We start from the raw sequence: 7,696 nt of genomic DNA, 5'->3' as shown, positions 1-7,696 counted from the left end.
TGGAACGAATTTGGTGGAATCAGGCCAATCGAACATATTCTTAAGCTAATCGAATTTCCATACCCTTTGGTTATAAATAGAGACTTTCTCTCATTCTAAATCACAATGAAAAATCACTCTAAACCTTCTGTAAGTGAGAGAGAAGCTCAGGTCCTTGTCAAGCTAATTATGTGGTATTTATAAATTTTTTTCATGCTTATTCAATTCTCTTTCTCAAGTTAATCCTAATTATATTCTAAAGAGTAATCTATACTTTACTTGAGAATTAAGATAATTGAATCCGTGGTAGTATGGTTTTTCATTTTTTAAAATACTTTAGAACCCTATACTCTTTCTGGTTGAGCAAATATTGTCTCCTCTACATTTAAGAAAGAAGATATTCTGCTATAAGCTTTGACTGCATCTTCGAATCTACATTTGAATATAAGTACTTTATTATTTTATTTCATTTAGGTTTTTTTGAGATAGCCTGTGAAAATCTCAGTGGGTTGATTTGTGATAGCCCGTGAAAATCACAAAGTGAGTTTTTATTTGTGATAGCCTGTGAAAATCACAAAAAGAATTTTATTGTGATGAGGCCATGAAAATCACAAAGAACTTTATAAGGTTGTTAAGGTAAACTCGTGAAAACCTTGAAATAGTGAAAGCCAAAATTACAAGGGTAGTAATTTTGGGAGTGGAATAGGTGTGGTTTTTTTTTAAAACACCGAACCAATATAACTCTTTATGCCTATGTGGTGAATGCTTATTTCTTTTTTGTGGTGAATGTTATTTATTTCATTCCTTTGTGGTGGATGTTGTATTTATCTTATTTTCTCTTGCTAGTTTGAAAGATTGATTTTAAAGACATTCGTGAAATAAGATTGTTCTGCATAATATTTTAGGTGAAGGTTGTCCTTCAAATTATTTGGAATCAAGGTTTCAATACTTGAGCGATTGAGATTTATATTCTTTATATATTCTGCTTTTATTTCAATTATTTGGCATTGTCCTATTCACCCCCCCCTCTAGGACATCGATAGCTCGCGTTCTCATATTAGGTATATTTAACGCATTGGAAACTAATTTTTTATGGTTCAAGGACTGACAAATCATTAGAAGCAGTGATTATTTTAATCGCCCTAGATAAAAAGAGACAGGAGTTTGCATTCCAATTAGAATTTGAGTGCATAAATAATCAAGCCGAATATGAAGCTTTGGTGATCAATTTGGAAATGTTGATGGAATTAGGTGCACAAAACATATCAGTAACATCCGATTCGCAGTTAGTAATAAACTAAATAGCAATTTTGTTTAAATGTACTAGTATTGTATTATTGTTATATTATGTCCTAGCAACTCAGTTGATGGATAATTTCGATGAGGTCGAATTGAGACATATAACCCGAGAACACAATGTTGATGCTAATGAGATGATAGAACTAACATCTGGACTCCAAATCACCCAAGGATATCCAACGAGAGAATGATTGTTGTGCCAAAAGAGGTCATTACCCTTAGTTTTTTTTAAGGGAATTGACCTTGAAAATTTGTCAGGCCGAGATAAATGAAAATATTGGAGAGCTTTGATTATGAGTTATTATAACACTCTAGATTTTTGCTATTTTGGATTGTCAAAATCTTTAATTTTTTTTTTATAAAAAAACTAGCCCACTTGTTGACCCTTAACGCTCGAAGTGAGCCTATATGCAGCTGGTACCGATAAAGAACTGTACAAATAAGATTGATCAACCGTAAAAAACCAACAAATCTGACCGATCACTTAAATATCGAGTTTAGCCCCATGATTTGTTCATTTAGGACCTAAAATCTAACCGACCCATCTCTGACTACTCAAGACATTCGTAACTAAATTAAAGAACTACCTAAAGTCGAGTCAGCTGTGGCTCAGATCTTTACTAATGGACCAAATCAACTTGGTCACTCATTTAGCCTAAGAACCAACGATTTAGAGTGATCATGACCAAATGACCATTTTAGCTAATTTCGAATAGGCCACATTGTGAACTTAGTTAATCCAGACCCTAACAACTGTGCTTAAGAAATCTACCTGCCCAATTTATTCCAGAAATGCCCCGATTACCCGAACAAGCTCTAAACCACTCGTTAGTAGGCCACTAGTTCCGAAATTATAGAATAATGTCCATCTCAATGGGCTTGACATCCATCGCAAGAGGTGGGCCCAAATGATGCCCCGAACTGCACAACTTGGACCATGAAGATAGAGCTTGAAAGGTGCAACTCCCCGGGACTTGAAACCTGAAACTTAAGTAAGTTCGCCTCACCACTAAAAACGATGAAGTTGAGAGTTTTCAACCGTTGAAATGCAATCAAACTCGGGCCATGAGTCAGGGATATTTTCTTGCTCATATCCGTATAATTATGGGCCCGATTGGTCATCAATCACCGTTGATCGCAAATCAAGTCCCTACGATTAAATGAGTACCCTTGTGCCACTAAACTTGGGACAACCCTTCATCTGACTATGAGACACCTATTCCATAGCATAGATAGGCCAAGGGGCCACTAAGACAGCCCCTGGGGCCAAAAATACACCCACCAAGGGTATATGCATTAGGTCCAGCCTTCCCATGGCCAAATGAGTTAACTTCCTGCCTATATAAGCTTTAAAAATCCTCTCCCACCCTCTCATACGAATTTTCCAGCAAATAAGGGAGAGAGAGAGAGAGGGAGAGAGGAGAAAGAGGAGAGAGTGGAAGGGGAGAGTGAGCTCAAAGGGTAGGAATTGAGAGGATTCCCTCTCCTACCACGACCTCACGCTAGAAACCGCATCTCTACCTCCACTAGAAGGGATTTGCTGTGATCCAAAAAGGTAACCACCCTATGATCTCCCTAATTCTAATAAGAGGAGCCACACGCATGTGTCCTAACCTACAAATCTATGTGACGTAGGCTCCGACGCATCAACCCACGAGTCCAGCACCCCAAAAGCCACTTTGCAAGCTTTCAGCAATCCCTAAGTGCGAACCATTAGCTATAGGTGGCTGTTTATCAAATCTAAGCCAAAATTAGTGATTATGGGTGTAGAATTTGCTTGCATGTATGTTAATTGTGGAATGAGAGTATTGTTTCGAATGTTTTCTGATTTTGGGGGAACTTGGGCTCTCAATTGTCCAAGATCCTTGCATTTCCTTAATTCCTGTTATTTATGAGCATAAAATTAAGACACATTCCCCAAATTCTGAAACAAATAGGAAAATTCCACTGCATGTCCCTTATGCACATGATTAATTACTGATTTCATTCCATGCATGATTGTTTCTTTGAAATTAAGCTTGTTTACATGTTTATTTAATTTTTCCATGTATTTAAGAATCTTTGATGAATCATGATTTCCATGTCTACAATTTATTGCTATGTATGCCTAAATCCCTCACAACTAGAAGTAGACTGATATCTACTTTAGTATCATTCATTTATACCCTGCCCCCTTTCCGGATCGATGAGCAAATTTCAGTACCCACCTAGGCAGCCCCTCTGGTAGGGCTGCCCATGGGCAAATTTGACCCAAATAGTCGAATTAGGGATAGTCGGTTATAGTCGGACTACGCAGGACGTTGGTCCTATTATCGTACGATTCATAGTTCATCTAGAGGGGACAAATTGGCTCACCAGTTGGCCATCCATATTCGTTAACCATGTATGTATATACCCGTCTGAATCTGAAGCACCCCATACATTTGAGAGGCCACTATTAACCATTAATGATACAATCCCCAAGACTAATGAGCCATGTATGGTGGTATGAGACACCATGTCCGAGCTGTTGGCCTGCGCTGTGGTGGCGAGCCCCCCATAGTGACCAGTGAGCAACTAAGACTTGGGAGTCGGGCATGGTGGTATGAGACACTGTGTCCGTGTTGTTGGCTTACACTGGGTGACGAGCCTCTCCATAGTGACTAGCAAGCATAGGAGGTGATAAGTCCTTGTTTGAACGACCCCTGTCAAATTATCCGGCTGATGGTTTCATGCTAAATTACTGTTCGAACGACCCGGGCATAAATGGAATTGGGCAACGATCCATTCCTTATGGTGATTTGGTTATGTAACAAGCCCGCACCTCGGAACTGAGTGATCATACTTAGTGTTTGGGTGACGACCCATACCGACTTGATCCTCATACCTTTAGGTATCATGCCATACATTTGAAATTATTGATTTTTGAGACAGATGGATGATACCTAAATTTGGATCGTGGATTGTAGGCTTGGAGCCACTACGGCCGCCCTAGGCCAAGTGATCTGGATAAGGCCATTGATTAAATGTAGGTGTTTCAGCTTCCCTAATCTTATGGATGAATGAACTTAATTAAATACTTGGCTAACATCTCACCATCACATTGCATTAGTTAGGATTGACGATTCGGTAGTCAAGGTCACATTGAGGGAGTGTTGGGCATTGCGATCATTAGACGTTGTCGCTTGAGAGAGTGTTGGAAGTAAGGGCATGCATCATATCATGAAACCATGCATATGCATTAATAAGAGTGGTTAGGATTCTATGAATGATTGCATTTCACTAACTTTGTCCATGCATTTGATAATATGAGTAACTTATTGATAATGGTATCCACTGAGTTAATCACTCACTCCTACTCTGGGACGGTGTTTTAAAATACCAACCAGACCCTATCTTAGATGCAGGTGTCATGGAGCTTGACGCGCCGGATGGGGTGAGTATAGACGAGGAGAAGGAGCTCTCCTACTTTCAACTTTTAGGCGAATCGCCATAAGCTGTCCTAGGACTAGTGATGGGGTTTAGGGCAGGATTTATATTTCTGGATTATGTGTATTTTTGTGGGACACAATCCCTCACGTTCACTTACATTATCTCTTTGTCGAATCTGCTTACTTCATGATAATTGCACGTGCTTACTATTTTAATATTGATTTATGCTGCATAGTCCACTTAATTTTCCCTATTGCTTATGAAATGAACAAATTATACCAATTCTGAAACCCAGTACGGCATAAGTGGCACCTGAGAATTTGGGAACCGAGTACCTACTCGCCCTCCCCCCCCCCAAAAAAAAAATAAATAAAAATAAAAATAAATTCGGGGCGTTACAGGTGGTATCAAAGCATGGTTTGACATTAAGTTGGGCCGTGGGCAGTGGGCCTGTCATAATGCAAATTCTTGACTTAGGTGGGAGCTTTCGAACCTAGTGATATGTACGGACCCTACGACTGAGCCCTCCAGCTATTTGGAATGTTGTGATCTTAGTTTAGAATTTAGATTTAGAGGGGATTTAAGCTAGAAGGGACAGTGAGGATAACACTAAGGGCAAGGCTTAGGGCGCTAAAGGATGATTCGAATTACACTTAGTCGGGAATGCAAAAGAATTCTTAGTGTCCTGACCAACATAGAAGAGTCAGATGACTGAGATAACCAACCCTACCCCAAATTCATATATCGCATGTCCGATAACCCGCTCCAATATATGGCATATGTCCGTTTCAATTCTGACGGGCCAGATCATCTCTGCCCTGAGATTGAAGGACTTCTAGTCTACCTGGACCATCAAATGAATGACCCTTTAAGCCTGAATGGGCTGTCACCGTCACCGAGCTCGAGTGGGCCTCCCTTTTTTTCCCCTTCTAACACCTAAAACCCCAAACCTCCCTTTCTAACCCAGTTCCACCCCAAGTAAGCACCCAATTCGAAATTCCTCAAGCTATCCTTCTCAACAACCCCAAAAACCTTCCATCCCTACCCCATTTCAATCCAAAACCATTTCCCCAAGACCCACAACCCGTCTTCTTTTAGATCCCCCATTTCTAAACACCTAAAGCCTTCATTTCCTTCATTCCTTTCATCTCTAGGTCCTCTTACTACAAAAACTCCCTTCCAAACACCATCTGCTTACCTTGTCCCTTATTCCCTGAACCCAGCTTCCTCAAGGTCACCAAATTCTCACATTCCACCATTTTATTCTTCTAATTTTTCTAAGAACTTTTCATGTTGGACACAACTCCTAAAGCTCAGGGATGAAGAGCTATAATTAAACTAAAACTTAATATAAATAGTAAAAATGTAAATAAAATAGATTTTAGACCATTAAACTGATGTATTCTCACAAAATAACCTAGTTTTTGGGATAAAGTGACATCTCCTACCCCAAAATCATATATGGCATGTCAAATAACTCATTTTGGTTTGCAATATATGTAATTTTCCAACAAAGAGTGGCGGAGCCACCGCCAGACACCATAGAGGGTGGTGAGGCCACCCCTGACCACCACAGGGGGTGGCGAGGCCACCGCCAGATCGGCGGGCCACTGCAGGATTTTTTCAAAAAAATCCAGATTTTGGGCAAACTTCAAAAATTCATATCTCCTTCAATAAAACTCTAATTTAGGTGATTAAAAAGCCAAATTGAAGCTTGATAAGTCTAGTTTCATATAAAAATAAACAAAAAATAAAAAATAGTTAATTTTAGGATGTTTTGACAACTATCCAAAAATTATTAGTTTTGGATAGCTGTTACTTCTAGAATTTTTATAATTTTTCTACAATAACAAATGAATTGAAATTTTGTGAGATGACATTAAACTTAATGATAAACCACCATAAAAATTTTAAAAATATTTTGCCAACTAAAAATTTAGAAAATATTACAAGGAATAAAGACATTATGGAATCATATAAAAAATCGTTGGTTTTGGACAACCAGTACTTGTGAAATTTTTATGATTTTTATGGAACTTAAAATGAAACAAAAATTTGTAAAATATAAGTAAGATTAATAATGGATTACTAGAAAATTATAAAAATAATTTAGTAACTAAAAATAACAAATATGTTACAAATAATAGAAGGGTTGAAATTGAAAATTTCTGCAACTTCGAGTTGCTAATAGAGTAGTCATATCTTTTCATATTAAAGTTTAGTATTTGGTGTCTATTTAGGAATTTTTTATAATCGTACTAAGAATCATCCCTTGATTAAATTTAACTATATGTATTTTTTAGTTTAAGTTATTTTTTGTGCAATTAAATTAGGGCCTTTGAGTAAGATTGAGTTTCATAGTTTAATACTCTGTAAGCTTATATTAGAGGCAGACTATAATAAAATATTTTAATTTTTCTTATTCTCTTATGGACTCAAGGTTCAAACAACATTGAGAAGATGATATTCTTCATCTTTCCTTTTCTATGTCCTTATTAGCGTTATTGGCACTCCAAACCTCTAGAATATCTTAGAACGTTCGATTATTCCTTCCCTCTTGAGATTAATGAAACTGAAATGCAGTTTACTCATAACCCACTTGCCATAAGATCGAAATAGCAATATACATATAAAATTTTATTCCATTAGAAACCTTTTTAGGATGATCTTTGACCATAGGCATATTGAGAGATTTATTAACCCCTAACATAAATTAAAATGAGAACTTGCTTAGACCAAGACCCAAAGGACAACCTTATAAATAAGAGATTTGAACTTTTCAATGATAGGTATTCCCTAAACATTTAGGTTGATCAGACTAAGAAATTGCGGGACCATACACTTGCGAAGTATTCGCGGTTTGACCCAATTCTCAATCCTGGGTGACTACCAACGGACTCAATCCTTTGACCGAGCAGAAGACCAAGATCTACCAGGACTAGGAATGGATACAATGAGCATTCTACTCTAGTCAGGTAGATGATCGACGTATCGGGTTCAAGCCCAC

The sequence above is a fragment of the Magnolia sinica genome, chromosome 1 (genome assembly GCF_029962835.1).
Source record: "Magnolia sinica isolate HGM2019 chromosome 1, MsV1, whole genome shotgun sequence".
Taxonomy (NCBI): Eukaryota; Viridiplantae; Streptophyta; class Magnoliopsida; order Magnoliales; family Magnoliaceae; genus Magnolia; species Magnolia sinica.
Note: the sequence above shows the minus strand (reverse complement) of the source record.